General features: G+C 46.3%; 2 long non-coding RNA genes across 6 annotated transcripts in view; one reads left to right on the top strand and one right to left on the bottom strand.

Annotated features, from left to right (window-relative positions):
• Positions 1-15927, bottom strand: part of LOC146398026 (uncharacterized) — an 83745-nt gene that overhangs the window by 8556 nt on the left and 59262 nt on the right. Inside the window, exon 1 of one of the 3 annotated variants that reach the window (XR_014820798.1) lies at positions 14780-15055. The exons of the other annotated variants lie outside the window; for them this stretch is intronic. This is a non-coding gene — a long non-coding RNA (uncharacterized LOC146398026). Of the gene's footprint in view, positions 1-14779; positions 15056-15927 lie in introns of those variants that run through there. 3 annotated transcript variants of the gene reach the window in all.
• The window catches only part of LOC102165993 (uncharacterized), an 82832-nt gene that overhangs the window by 13187 nt on the left and 53718 nt on the right, over positions 1-15927 (top strand). For all 3 annotated transcript variants that reach the window (XR_014820804.1, XR_014820802.1, XR_014820803.1), the window contains exon 3: positions 8397-8522. This is a non-coding gene — a long non-coding RNA (uncharacterized LOC102165993). The remainder of the gene's footprint in view (positions 1-8396; positions 8523-15927) is intronic.

The following is a 15927-nucleotide window of genomic DNA, read 5'->3' as shown; positions in this document are numbered from 1 at the left end:
TTTAAAACTATTTTTTTAATTTTTAAAAATCTTTAAAATAAATTTATTTATTTATTTACTTATTTATTTATTCGCTGCAGCAGGCAGAGGTTTGATGTGGGATCTCAGTTCCCTGGCCAGGGATTGGACCCAGGCCATAGCAATGAAAGTGCCAAGTCCTAACCACTAGACCACCAGGGAACTCCCTCCCTGAATCTGTTAAATAGTGCTGCATTTTTGCATCCTTTCAGTGGGGAAAGTGCTGGAAAAGGGCAAGGTCATTAATTTGAGAGCAACCCAAGAGGAAACCTACCATCTCCCAGGGTGTTTTCTTTCATGGAGAAAAAGGGCTGCCATGCCATTCGACTCTAAGAATTAGGTACCCGTCTTAGGCTCACAGTGTGTGAGATGCTACAGGAGTCTTCCATTGGGCATACATTTTCCAGCTGGAGGCACCACTGGGTTTTGACTCTTGAAGCTGTTTTTGGAGGTTTCCAAGAGTGCCACCCCCTGAGAAAGGAAGGAGAGAGATGCTCAGAAGGAGAAGTCTCTGACAGGACTTAACTCCCTTTGCTGCTTTTAGTGGTTTGGTGCTTGTTTGGGTTTCCAAGTGTGTTTTTTTGCCGAAATTGTTCTTGCATATTCTAACAGTATTTGCTGTAGGTGTTTTGATACCATGCTGTTTTGAAGGGACTAATGTTTTTCATGGCATGTCTTGTGCGAAGTGTACAAACTGAGAGGTAAATGTTGGTGACTGAATAGAGCGCAGTATTCCTCAAAGTTTTCAACCAAATAAATGCTAGTCGCAGAGAAAAGTGAAAAAGAGCTCTGGGGAGTCTGGGAATGGCCAGTTGAAAATGTGAACTGTCTCTTCACCTCTTGGTTTTAGCTTTAGAACACATGCGTATTTTACTTTTTACGCGAAAATATTTTTTCATTTGTTTCAAAATATGTAAATGGCCTCTCCACATTGGGCCCTGGCTATCTGGTGGCTTTTCCTACTCCCCTTTGGAAAGGATACACAACGCACTTGCAAAGGAAGAAAGATCTTGGACTTGAAATCTGAGAGACCTACACAAAAACTTGTTTCATTTAAAAAAAAAAAATTGTCAGCATGGCCAACACTCAGATCCTGCATTTATCCCTTCTTCTGCACTCTTCTTCTTCCTTAGCGCAAAGCCTGGCTCCTCCCATGATGTTAAGTCAATCATTTTCTCTCTATCAGTCCCACCACCTGTCTCCAAGCCAGCTTCCACACTCTTTCTACGATCTGCTCAAACCTGGGGGTTTCCCCTTTCTGGAGGCCTGTCTCTCTGTGACCTTCAAATTCATCAAAAGCTGTCTTTTTTTTTTTTGCTTTTTACAGCTGCACCTGCCCCATATGGACGTTTCCAGGCTAGGGGGTCATATTGGAGCTGCAGCTGCCAGTCTCCACCACAGCCACAGTAACACCAGATCTGAGTTGCATCGGTGACCTATACTGCAGCTGGTGCCAATACCAGATCCTTAACCCACTGAGCCAGATCAAACCCACATTCTCACGGAGACTATGTCAGGTTCTTAACCCATGGAGCCACAACGGGAGCTCCTAAAAGTGTCTTCAATCCAAACCCCCAATGAGGATTTCCCTGATTAAATTACACTCCATGACAACTGCACTTCCTGCACATTAGTCATATCATGTCACCACAAAGGAATGCTTTAAAAAACTTACTTTCCAGTCAAGCTTTCTTCCCTCAATTTATATTTTTGTAACTTTCTAATCTAAGGAAAAGTAATGTCTGTGTGAATTTGCGTTTCAAAAATCACACATTTTCTAGTAAACAACAGATTCCACATTTGTGTTTTCTAATAAAAATATAAGCAGGAACTACTTATAATCTCTCCTTATTGCCTAATTCTGATTTCCTTGAGGGCAAGAAACTTATCTCTTTTCCATCTGTTTTCTTCCTAGTGTTTAACTCAAAGGTGTGAACCCTTAAGACATTCAAAAAAGATATGTTGAGTAAACCTAAGAAAGAATGAATGATTGCATTTCAAAAATTCGTTTATCTGAACTTTAGGTGATCTGCACACTTTGGCAAAAGCACCTATTTATGATACCTTGTCGGTATTCATCTTACACAGTTCGCTTGTTGCCAGGCAGTTATTGGCTGGTCCTAGGCATGGTCATTGAATTTCCTTTTTATCCTTGACCTCACCCATGTCCTTCAAAGCCCCAAGCATTGAGTTTTGCCTATAGTAGGTACTTTAGAAATATGATGGAATGAATGCCATTTGCAGCGTAACACAAAGAGCTCAGGCAAAAAGGAACTGGAGAAAGGGTAATCAGTGAAAGTAAATACCAGCCAACTTGTCCCCCCAAATATGTATGTGATTAGATTAAACGTTCACAAAGGGAGAGAAGACCATCTGGGGAAGGGTGATGGGCACATCTGGGGATTAGGATACCAGGACCGAGGCTGGCTCTGTAGATACTGTCGGCCCTCCTTATTTTCTGCAGCGCTGGGTTGATGTTTTCTGGAGTTAAGAACCTGGGGTATGGGAGTTCCCTGGTGGCCCAGTGGTTAAAGATCCAGTGTGGTCACTGTTGTGGCCCGGGTTACTGCTAATGGTGCAGGTTCAGTCCTTGGCCCAGGAACTTCCACATGCCACCCGTGTGGCCCAAAACAAAACGAAACGAAACTAGAGGATGATATTTTTTCTTGATATTTGTGTTTTATTAACTCCTGTATTCCAAGCACGGGGACAGTCTGTTATGAGGAGGCTGTGATCCTCTGGGTTGTTAAGAACTTAGTTAAAAATCATAACTGATAGGAGTTCCTGCTGTGGTGCAATGGGTTAATGATCCAGCTTGTCTCTGAAGAGACGCTGGTTCAATCCCTAGTCTGGCCCACTGGGTTAAGGATCCAGCATTGCTACAGCTGCAACTGTGGCGTAGGTCACAGCTCTGGCTCAAATTCGATCCCTGGCCCAGGAACGTCCATATGCCATGGGTATAGCTGAAAAAGAAAGAAAAAAAAAATCCTAACTTGTGTATAATACATGTGACCTGTGGATTTTTTTACTTATCGATGCTCTCAGGAGTTTCAAAGTGAAGACAAGCCAGCAGTAATAGCACAATTAGAAGTAATAGCATTGACTGTGGGCAGAGTGTGCTGGTTGATAGAAGAAATAGTGGGAATGAGATCATGATGGGACCGTAGTTCCAACAGGAACTGGAATTATGACTTTGCCTGGCCTTAGTCAAATACAAAGACTTTGAGCACTTTCGCAGCACTCAACTCTAACTAGGAAATTAGAAAGCAACCTTAGAGCTTCCATGCCAGATATGACAGGAACAGGAGTTCACATGAAGTGTTGTTCCATGGACCCAGTGGACACACTCTTACTAGTCTCAGCTAAGTTGCCTATGACACCTCGAAGTCCAATTCAAGTCACCTAGAGGCCGCATAAAGCAGTCTCTCTTCTGACCAGTTGAGACACAAGTGGTCCTCCAGTCTGCAGACCCGCCCAGGTTGACAGAAAGACAGCAGCTGCGGAGTGGAGCATTTGTTACTCTCTTAGGCCAAAGAATAGTGAGAACACGACACCTGAATCTGAACAGCACTCAGTTACAGATGTGTGATAAATGACTGAAAAATCTTCCAGCGGGCCTCTCAACTTCAGGCATGATCAGTTTTTCCAGGAAGACTGACACAAAGCTGCCATTCGGTGGACAAGTACTCAAGAGAAAATTTCTTCCACTAGTGAGGTTTAGCATAAAGCAAGACACAGCATAGGAGGCAGTCCAGGCTGGCCTTGTCTGGTGTTTACAGTCAAGCTGGCCCTTCACCTGGCACCTGGAAAGCACACCCAATGATACCCACCTCATGGTGTGGCTGGAACAGTCCCATGACATAATGTATGGGCAGTGCCTGGCAAGAGCTCCGTCTGCAGCAAGCATGTACAGATGCTTGATGCATGGGAAAGACGAACACCCAGCCACACACCCCACCGCCTGCAGAGCCACACTGTCAGACTTAGTCTCCACTATTGGCTGTGATGAAACAGGGCTAACCAAGAGGGCCAGGCCCACAGAAGGACAACAGGAACATTCCGGCAAAGCCCATCTATAGCTCACGGGCAGTGAGGAACTAAATCTTTGCTGTGGAGTCCAAGGGATCCGTGGGCGGGTGGGGATGCTCCCCGTGGGACTTGTGAATAACTGCGATCAGCCCACCACCTAATTCCCAGGACTGAAGTTGCTTCCTTCCCTTATAATAACTGTCCACTAGGTAGCTTGCGGCCAGTGGGCTCAAAAACAGAAGGCGGTTAGTGTCAGCCTCCCAAGATGCCAAGTGGAGACATTTTTCTCAGGTTTCTGGGTGGGTTTTTAAGCCAACACCCTTGAAGGGAAGCAGAGCCTGCCCGCCACAGGCATCTGGGACACAAGGCCTACACAGTATTTTTGAAAAGTCAGTATCGCTCACTGATGATAAAGGGGCATTCACCACCGCGGGCAAAGGCACTCCACGGAGTGGGTGGAGTTGGGGCTGCCAGGCGGTCCGAGGACCAAGTTTGCAGCCAATTTTCTTTTTCCACCAAGTCTAGCATTGAGTAGGTGCCAATACAGCTAAAAGCTTTTGGAGACACCCAGAGACACAGATAGTGAGCCCCCCGGCCAGCCCCCCAACCCCTGTCTTTTCCATGGAACTTCGCAGCAGCTACCAGGGGCGTCATCACAGAGCATTCATTTTTTCCCTTGCCTGGTTTCCCACATTCTGTGACCACCTTGGAGCGTGCCAGGGAAAATACTGAGAGCCTAGGTAAACGAAGGGGAACCCAACATTCACCAGACTGGCCTTAAAATAGCCGGCGGAACGCCCCCATCCCAGAGAGTACACAGGCAGTGACTGTTAACCAGTGTGCTCCGAGCACCCACCCCCGCCCCAGGCCCGCGAAAGCCTATCTCAGACAGAGGACAAAGGAGTAGCCTTTGCTGCCTCGTTCCCTTTGCCCCCGCCCCCAGCCCCACGACTTCGGTGAATATTAATGAACACAGAGTGACCTGATTGATGCAAACCAGGGCACGACCACTGGGCGGGGTGGGGACCTCGGTGAAACATTCATCTGGCGTGGGGTGGAGGGTTGGACGAAGAGTCTGCCTGCAGGAGAGTGGGGGCTTGGGGGTTTGCAGAACACAACCCGGGCTGGGCACGGGGCAGAAAGAAAAATGTCTCCACACTGACCATGGGACAGCCAGTGGAACTCGAGACTGTGTCTCGAGGCTGTGTGTTCCGGATGGAGTCGTGCACCCGGGGAAGGGGGGTGGCTCAACGGGAAGATATGGAGTCAAAGAACAGGAAGGAGATGCTAGTCCAGGATGAGAACAAGGAAGCATGTTCGCGTAGAGTATATACTTCACAGTATATACACCTCATCAGCATAATGTTTTCTAAGTGCTCTACCTGTTAAGTTGCCAGATTTAGCAAATAAAAATACAAGATACCCAGTGAAATTTGAATTTCAGATCAACAGTGAATAGGGTTAGGATAAGCCTGTCCCACCTGCAATATCTGCATATACTTATGATTTTTAAAAAATCATTTTCATGGGAAATTTAACATCCAGCTAAATATGAGTTCTAGAGAGACGAAAAATAATTGTTAGTATAAATGTTTCATGCAGCATTTGAGACCTACTTATACTAAAAATGTTGGTTGTTTATCTGGAACTCAAGTGTTAACTGGGAGTTCTGTGTTTTATCAGCAAACCTGCAGCCATGTCTAACCTCCTCAACCAGAATGAAAACTCTCCCGGAGTGCCCGATACGGCTCAGCAGATTATGAAACCGACTAGTATCTATGAGGATGCAGATTTGATCCCTGGCCTTGCTCAATGGGTTAAGGATCCGGCATGGCCATGAGCTGTGGTATAGGTTGGCAGATGCAGCACCGATTTGACCCATGGCATGGGAACTTCCATGTGCTGCAGGTGCAGCCTTAAAACAAAAACAAAAAAAAAACAAAAAACAAACAAACAAACAAAAAAAAGAATGAAAACCCTCAAGGACAGACTTTTCTGCTGGATTCTCTGCAAAACCTAAGGGTGCCCATGTAATGCAGTACAGAAAAGCATAATCACTGGCATAAACGCACACTTTGCAATCCATTCTGCCTTCACCTACTATGAGCCACGTGATCCTGGACCAGTAACTTCACCACTTGATTAAGTGGTGAAGTTATTGTTTCCTTGATTTTCTCATCTACAATGTAGGAAAAATGACAGATACCTGCCTTAGAAAGTGGGTACAAGGAAACGGTAGGGATAAAGCTTTTACTGTATCCTAGGCTCAGAAAAAGTACTCAATAAATGTTAGCTATTGTTATGACTATTATTATTATTGGATACTTTATAAATAAGTGGATGTGATGGAAAGAAAGTAGCTCCTGGCTGTCAGAGACCTGCCCGAGTCGACCTCTGGGCTTCCTCCACCAGCTCTGTGACCTTGAGAGAGACTTTGTCCTCCTGTCTTTTCCTTGGGGTTTCAAGATTCCTTCCAAGTCTAAAACCTCACAACTTATGTAGACTGGATGGATGAGAACCAAATGGAATAAAAACCAAGTCAGGGGAACTGTGTGAAGGGGATAAAGTAGAAGTGCCCTGGAGGATGTTTCACCAGACGAATAAAAGAGGCTGTTCCAAAATGCAGGACTCTGACCCCTCGGGGCTCTGATCTCACAAAGGCTGGGTTTTGGAGACTTAGACAAAAGAAAACCCGCAAAGAGCAGAGTATTTCTGCCTCAACTTGGATTTGCACCGAAAGGAGCCTTGTTTAAGCTTGAGTGGGGAGCCCTCCCAGTTGGCAACCTACCTGGTGGCAGTAACTAAATTCACAGCATGCCAGGGCCAACATGGCAGAGACGCCACGGTCCCCACCATCCACAAAGCCTATGGGGGCCCAGAGTTAGTCTTTGATGATGGGCAGCATTCCCAGATAATTTCACATCTCACTAGTGACTTTTATAACTATTTCTCATCATCTCCGGGAAATTATTACTGAGCCAGAAAGAAAATATTTGCCCCTCTCATATTAGTCTGAGGAAAGAATATGGGCATGAAGAGGCCAGGGATAGGCAGACATCCTCCCAGCAATGGTTTCCCCCCTCCCCGACCATGACTCTTTTCTGTACCAGGGAATGGAAGCATATGGAAGAGTTTCCATCAGCAATTCTACTAACAATATGAACTCACTTCACATTGGATTCAGAAGCCTTTGGGGATCAATGCAATCAAGAGAAGATACAGTAGTCCCCTACTCCAGAATATTTGCAAAACCCCTGGAAGGCAACATCATTCTTTGATACAGCAATGACTTAAGAGGCTGAGTCTAGCAACATCCAGGTGCAAATAAATATAAGGCAGATGGCATTCTTTTGTGACAAAATGACAGAGAATGGGCTGCATGTGAGCTTCCAATGGGTACATGGATGGTTGCATAAAAAAGGGAGAATCTTGAAAGGATAAAGAACATTCTATGCAAAGGTAGGAAGGTTTCAAGAGCTGCCAGAAAATCAGCATGGAGGGGAGCCTAGCTGAGAACAAGGTGGGTGATAGGCAAAGAATTCGCCATGTAGACTAGGCTCTGGATTCAGTAAATTAACTCAGAGACCAGGTCGCACTTAAATAATTGGATTTCTTATTATTGTTTTTCTACTGCGCTAAGATTGAAGGAGATTTGCAAGAACATTGAATGGTCCAGCAATTTAAAAACATTTCCTCAACCACCTTGAAATTCCATCCACTGAATCATTTTGATAATACATTCCTAGAGGAGTACAAATTGGTTTACTGTCTTTGAGAGGCCTTTGGCAACAGCGTGAGAAATTACAAATTGCATTCTCTTCAAGGAGCCATTCAACTTTCAGGAATTTATCCTGCGGGAATCCTTGAACGTGAACCAGGCTATTTACTCCAGCGTTGTTTATAAGACCAAACTACTTTGAAGCAGCCTAAATGCCCACAAGGGGATAAGTTAAGTCAGATATGCTATTAATAATTCATAGAATAAATACAAATTAATAATGAGTGTAGAAGCTCTTTAAATACTGGTATAGAACAATCTTTAAACTGTTGTTTAAAAAAAAAAATCAAGGCACAAGAAAGCTTGTAAAATATGCCACCATATTGTTCAAAATTAAAGGGGCTTCAAGGAAGTAGAACATAATTTCCTACCCACTGGGTATGGGTTAAACTTAGTACCATATTCCAAAGAAGTGCCAAAGAAGTGTGGAAGGGAGAAGGAGTAACTTTACAGTGTAGAGACCTAGCAAACACTACCTCAGCCAGGTGATGAGGCTCACACCACCCGTGGTAAGTCATGTGGGTACCATGTGCTTTTGCTAGGATGATGAGAATGGCATTTCATCTTTTAGGTCATCCTCCCCAAAACACCACGCCCTGGCAAACCATGAGAAAACTCTTGAGCCAAACTCAAATTAAGGAACCGCCTACAAAATACTTGATCAGCCCTCTTCCAAAGGTCAAGGTCATCAAGGAAGGTAAGTCTGAGAAACTGTTACAGACTGGAGGGCCGGAGAAAACATGATGATTAAATGCAAGTCAATATCCTGACTGAGATGCTCAAACAGAGAAAGGATGTCAGGATGAAACACATCATATCTGATAAACCATGGAATTCCGTTACTGATAATGTACCAGTGTTTGTTCATTAGCTGTGACAAATGTGCCACAGTAATATGTTAACAAAAGGAGACGCTGGATGATGGCATATGTAGGAGCTCTATAATAGCTTTGCAACTTTTCTTAAAAGCATTTCTAAGATAAAACACATTAAAAAATAAAGGTAGGGATTATACAATGGCCATAAAACATCTATGGAAGAATACACCATAAATGAACCATTTCAGTTGCCTCCAAAGAAAGATCTGTTATTGGAGAAGTTTCACTATATGCACTTTTATATTTGGAATGGTGAATCATGCAAATTTACCACAACTTAAAAAAATTAAATGTACTGGGAGTTCCCGTCATGGCGCAGTGGAAACGAATCCTACGAGGAACCATGAAGTTGTGGGTTCAATATCTGGCCTTGCTCAGTGGGTAAAGGATCTGGCGTTGCCATGAGCTGTGGAATTCAGTTATTGATAATGTACCAGTGTTGGTTCATTAGCTGTGACAAATGTGCCACAGTAATATAAGATGCAGCTCAGATCTGGTGTTGCTGTGGCTCCGGCATAGGCTGGCAGCTACAGCTCTGATTAGACCCCTAGCCTGGGAACTTCCGCATGCTGTGGGTGCACCCCCCAAAAAAAAAAATTAAATTTACATTTTGTAAAAACAAAGCCAAGTTTTTAATCCAAGTTATTTCTAAAAGACATGTTAGTTTATGTGTACTGTGATATATGGAATGACTAGCCAAGGAGCACCTGCTATATAGCATAGGGAACTCTACCCAGTATTCTCTGATAATATCTATATGGGAAAAGAAGTTGAAAAAGAATGCGTGTGTGTGTGTGTGTGTGTGTGTGAGTTCTGCTGTGGCACAGTGGATTAGGAATCCGACTTCGGTGGCTTGGGTTTCTGTGGAGGCACGGGTTCAATCCGCAGCCCTGTGCAGTGGATTAAGAGGGTCCAGCATTGCCAGTGCTGCAGTGTGGGTCCCATGTGCAGTTCAGATTCAATCCCTGGTGCAGGAACTTCCATAAGCTGAAGGTGCAGCCATTAAAAAGGAGAGAATGAATGTGTGAATAACTGAATCACTTTGTTGTGCAGCAGAAATTTCACCGCGTTGTACATCAACTCTACTTTCATAAAAATTTTTAAAATGAAAAAAAGACATGTTAGTTTGGAGATGCACTTTTTTGAGTAATCCAGTCCATCAGTAGCCCCCCCAAGAATTAACCGATTTGGGTTAATTTCTCATATTGATAAGTTGGAGAGTCCGAAAGAACAGGGCTTCAAGGACAATGGTATTGCAGATGCGGAAGCGTTGAGGGAAAAGAAAGCCCTCGGTAAGGTCTGAAGGTTGGATATTGCTCAGGAAGGTTCTGAGCACCCAGGTCACCAAAGGGAGGGCGGGAAACAGAGAGAAGATGCCCAGTGGCAGTGACTGGATGTCACCAATACTAACATGGCTGACATGAAACATACCTAAGATTAGCTCTCCATCAGCTTCCCAATAGACTATATTCTCTATCACCCCAGCTCCAAAATGAGCCTTTCTCTGCTTTGATCCTCAATCAGGAAAAATGTTCGAAGCTATTGGGTGTCGAAAGGGCACTCTGGACCATTTGAGACCGGACTCTGAAGTCATTCCCAGCTGCCCTGACCCATCCCCCTTCTGTTTCAGCCACTACTTGGCAAAAACCCACAGGGAAGTGACAATGAAGTGAATTCACACTGGACTCCAGAAAGAGAAACCGGGCCCTTCAGGCAGAGCCGTAAGCCCGAGGGAAAGGACACAGGATTAACAGGTCCCTGAGCCAGCAGGGGGCCAGGAGCCAGAAGGACACCCACCAAGGGAGGCAGGGAGACAGTTAATAACTCAAGGTGACCAATGAAGCCAGCTCGTCGTGGGGCTCCAGTCTGGCTGATGGCAAAGTCAAAACAGAGCTGTCGGAAACTGGGAAGGCGCTGTCACTTTTACTGTATTTTTCCACACGTATTTTTATTTATTTTTGTTAATTTGGAAATGTTGGTGGGGAGCCGGAAAATGCAGGCTGGAGGACTCCTGGGGTCTGAGACGGGAGAGGCTGTGTTTCTGCTTGGCTCTCCATGGAATTCAGATCAGCAGCTCCCCGGGGGCCTCAGCCAACGGGGGCAGCTAGGTTACCTAGCCGAGCCACCCGCCCTGTGGAAACACCCTCACCTCGCGTTTTCACCGCCTTCCCATGCCAGCAGCCTGCCAGCCCTGCCAAATTACACTAAAAGCACGCTCCGTCCACCGGCCACACCAGCCTCCTTGCTACTAAACCCAGCAGCTGCTTCACAGAGATGGAGAGAGACGAGCAACACCCCCAAAGTGGGCAGGAGGGAAACCCAGGGCTGAGGGGCGGAGGAGAATTAATATCCTCTGTGCTCATCCCAGCTGATACATCGGCAAAAACCCCGCTACCACAAAGCCTAACGTTTGAGCAGGGAGCCCCGGGAAATTCACAAAGAGGAAGCCGTGAGCCCAGCGTGTTTGACACGATCCTGTGCCCCAGTTCGGGGAGAGTGGGAGAAGTTAGCGCACACTGTGGCAGACGGCCTGGGAGGTTTACCTGCCCTTTGGCTCCTAGAACCCTTGGCTTCTTGTTCTGACCTTCTAGGCATAAGTCTTTACTAAACGCTCCCTGTCTAGATGATTAGCAGTATTTTCACCACGATTGAACGTTTAAATGAACACTTTCTACATCAGAGGGCATGTCCTCATCCAAGATTAACCTTGGAGGTCTTTTCTGTTCTTTTTTTAGGGCCGCGCCGGCAGCATATGGAAGTTCCCAGGCTAGGGGTCTAATCAGAGCTAGAGCTGCCGGCCTACACTACAGCCACAGCAACACTAGATCCGAGCCTCATCTGCAACCTACACCACAGCTCACGGCACTGCTGGATCCTTAACCCACTGGACAGGGCCAGGGATCAAACCCGCATCCTCATGGATACTAGTCGGATTCGTTTCTGCTGCGCCACAGTGGGAACTCCCAACCTTGGAGATTATTTTAGCTTCTCATAGAGCAGACAACTCGACAGTAACATCAAGGGTAAATGTATCTGTCCACCACCTCACACACACCCACACACACCCACACCCCCCCACACCCACACACCCACACCCACACACACACACACACACACACACACACACACACACACACACACACACAAACTCCCCTCTCTCCTCCAGCAAACCTTTCTAATTGCCTCTGAGTTCCCCCCAAAGGGCACTGGATCGGCTAACCCCAAAACAGCAGCTCTTCAAATGGCTCAGCTGGCGAAATGCTTCCCTGTAAGGTGGCCCAAGCCCTATCATGGTCCCTGTCTCAAGGTCCCTCATGATGGCTCAGGGCTAAGGCCTGGTGGGTTGTCCGTTGCAGACCAGATCTGCTCTGTCCCCTGACCTGTCTCAGTACAGTTCCTGTATTGTTCTCTGACCTGAGGATGGAGGGAAGGGGGAACGTGCCTGCACACAAAACTTCCCTCGAAAAGATTAGTGCAATTATGAGCCAACAGTAATGGCTACAAGCCAATCTGCTCGCAAATCCTCGCGAGCACCAGGTCACCTCAGAGTCTCTTAAAGCCTCAAACACAAGGCTGTGTGTTCTCCTGCATGTGGCACGTTGTTCTAGAAGGCAACTAGGCCAGCGCTTAATGCCGCCCTTACCCACAAGGCCAATAAGCAGAGAGAGAAAAAAAAAAAAAAAAACCTGTGACTAATGAGTGTGTCTGATCCTCAGGTCCCCGTGCCCCCATAAGTCTGTAAGAGGCAGATGTCCGGGGTCAGACATCCGGAGTGACTGCTTCACCCCATGTCCTTTGGGCAAAATGCTGAACGGAACACGGCTAGAGTACAGCTTGTGGTTCGTGTTAAGCGCAGACCTGTTGGGCAGTGATAGGCTTTCTCCCCCTTTCACCTTACAACCACCACTGGCCCCTCTCTTACCACTCTGCCGGCCACGCTCATCTCCCGTTAGGAGTTCGGAGTGTGTTTCGGGAAGGAAAAAAATTGTTTCAACTTCAATTGTTCTTATACTGCAGACATATTTCAAACCGTAGTCTCAGAAAATATGGACTGATTGTTAGCCTACCCGATATATACTGATGAAATATAGATGATGATGGAGATGTACCAAGAAGGGAAGTTGGAGGATGGAGAGACTGGTGATCTCTTTAATACCAAAGCAGTCAGTCAATTAACTGAATTTAAGTTGCTGCTATATTAAATGAAACGTTAAAAGAATTTGCCAATTGAGTCCAGACCACTAGTGCAATCGCTGTGAATATTCTACTCAAGAAAGCCCATATATGTGTAAATAAATGCAGAGGCAACCACTACCTACAGTTCAAGGAATGATTCCTTCATTCTCCCAACGCTTACTGATTTCCCCCCCTACCGGAGGCAGGTTTCTCTTAGAGCAACCACATTAAAAATCCTGTTATTTCCAGAGAAATCAGTACCGTTTGGAAAACACAGGCCTGGGAAAGAAAGCCTGAATTCTGAGCAAATACAAAGGATGTTTTCTACGCAGTAGCAAATTGGGAAAGCTTGCACGTGTCTGTGCTTCCTTGTTGAGAAGACCTGGGGACGTTAAACTCTGCACATGCCTGTGAAATACATTTACAAAGTGTTGACTATAACCTCGCTCCTACGAATTAATGCCACATCTTGGCCGTGTTCAGCCTTATTTCCCATGCAGCAGGCATGAGATCTAGAGCCTACATCTAAATTACCAAATCACAAAGACTCACTATTCTCCTTTATGATTAATTAATTCTCATATGCACACACCTGAACAGAACAAGCTGTTTGTAACTTTCATAGTTACATAGTAACTGCATAATAACACACACACACACACACACACACACACACAAACACACACACACAGCTGTTCCCATCTTGGAAGTCCAAGGTTTTAGTTAAACTCCAGAAAGCCTTCTTTTGAAATAATCAGAATACAATAATCAGAAATCTCTGATGAATCACTTTCGCAGTCGACTCGCAACATGGAGCTTAAAAATAATAATAATAAACAGATCATTCAGAAAGTACCTGAAATTCTGAGCCTAAACGTGTTAACGTAAAACAGCCTGATCTTATAGAATGTGTACACCAAACCACTCTTTGGTACGATTCAGTAATGACAAGCCAGATGTGAACACACACCTGCTAGAATAGTTTTCTCCTTAGGGTGCCTAGCACTGAACAACATGATATTAGAACGCTGTCCGTAAGCAAGACGGGCATTTTCGAGGCTTCATCAAGCAAATATCTGAAGTATGCACATCGCACTCAGACTCAGTCGTGCCTGTCCACACACCAACAGACACAAATCCTTCCAGACTTTATAGTCCTCTCTGTAGACCTGATATAATTTCATCCTGGTTTATTACTAGCTCATGTTCCCAGCAATGGTGATTGTGATTCAGGAAAAGAAGAACTAATAGTGGAGCCAAGAAGATCGAGGCTCTGTGGAGGCCCCGGGTTACTTGTCAACCCAGAGGTCCAGCCTATAGGAGCCAGCTCACCAGCACCTGCGCGTGGAAGAACTTTCTAGAAGGGGATGCTCACTGGGTACCAACTCACAGGAGGAAACCAGATTCACAGCTGGTGCCTGCTGCTCATGGGTGCCCGGGCTACATCTCTTTGAAACCAGACAGGGCCAAGCGTTCCTTTATTCACTTCGGGTGAATCTTGCAAATTGAAAGCAAAGGAGGATTACGGAAGAGGCGAAGCTAAGGGGTAGAGGGGCAGCCCGGACCCAAGGCAGGAGAGCCTGCTTGCTAGGAGGAGGATTCTTTAGAGCCTCTCCATTCACCCACTGCTGATTTTCCCCTCAAATCCAATGAGTCCACCCAGCGCCTTGAGTGAGTCCGCCCAGTCCACATCAACACGATTCCTGTGCGGAGTCTGGCACGCTTCTCCCACAGCAGGCCACCAGCTGGGACTCAGCTGGAAGACTGACATGCCCACCAGTGCCTAAACCGTGGCAAAGGGGGAGAAATAAGAACCACCTCGAATCATCTGTCCGAGTCAGTGGGGAAAAACCGTCAGACTCCACTGACGAGCAGTATTTTCACCCAGGCAGCGACTCACCTGGATCTGGCAAGAGGATGGACAGAGAAAGTCAGGTCAAGCTCCAAGATCCAACGGAGCAGCATCCAAGGGGAGCTGCTCTGCCATGTTTCCCTCTGTCCCTCAGGCGCCGGCGGGTGTGGTGCGGTGGACCAAGGACACGGTCTTGATAAATTCAGCCAGGTTAGAGAAAGGGGGCGAGACGTGCCATCTCTCCCTCACTTTCCAACCTGCTCCTGAAGCTAAAAGCACCCAGCGCTGGTGTGCCGAGTGCCCGCTCCCGACATTGAATGAGCCGACAGAATACCTCAATCTGATCTTTTATAGTGCTTTGTTTATTACCTGTGTGCCCTTATTTCATAAGGGAACTGAGAAAAGGAGAGAGAGAGAGCGCGTGCTCGCGTGCAGGAGTGATGAAGATGACTCTTAGGAGCAAAATCCAAAGACAGCTTTTCTTAAGCCTCATTCATAGCAGCAAACGTGGCCAAACAACCTAGCAATTGTTCTCTCAAATGTCACCTTTCTGTATGGGCCACTGTGCCGATAAAACTCGGCTCTCTCGTGTTTTGCTCCCTGGTGCCCCCCCCCCAAAAAAAAATGGCTGTGTTATCCTCCAAATATCTGCCCAGAAATTGAACCGACAAGAAAAGCTTTTCTTTGACTCCCGACCGCCACCCCCCAGCCCCCACCCCAGCCGTTTTTTCTTTCTTCTTCACGCAGCTTGAACAATTTGGCTCTGTTCTGGGTGCATTCCTGTGGCCCATTCTCTTTCAGTCCCCTGCGCAGGGCTGAGGATGGTGGACCGGGAGAACACAGGCCCACATTCAGACCCGGGACGGTGCTTGCAGGGGGGGCGGGGGCAGGGAGGAAAGGGAACCGAATCTACCTAGGATGGTTGCGCCACCAACTTAATACCTGGGCACAGAGACAAAGGCTCTTTAGAAAAAGCCCCAGGCTGCGGGGTAACCCACTCCCCCACCCTGCAAGAGTTCAAAAGATAACAGGAGCTGAAAATAAAGCCCTCGCATAATTAAAGTTTTCCAAGTCATTTCAGGAGCTATTACAAATGATGACAGAGAAATCACTGCAGCCTCTTCTCATGCATGAGGCGAGTCTCTCTCTCTCTCTTTGTGTGTGTGTGTGTGTGTGTGTGTGTGTGTGTGCGCACA

The sequence above is a fragment of the Sus scrofa genome, chromosome 12, assembly GCF_054392235.1.
Source record: "Sus scrofa isolate SSC_HxYL_T2T_F1_AM1 chromosome 12, Sscrofa_HxYL_maternal_Yorkshire_Landrace_v2.0, whole genome shotgun sequence".
Taxonomy (NCBI): Eukaryota; Metazoa; Chordata; class Mammalia; order Artiodactyla; family Suidae; genus Sus; species Sus scrofa.
The sequence above is the reverse complement of the archived record's forward strand: the minus strand, read 5'-3'. Positions and strand labels throughout refer to the sequence as shown.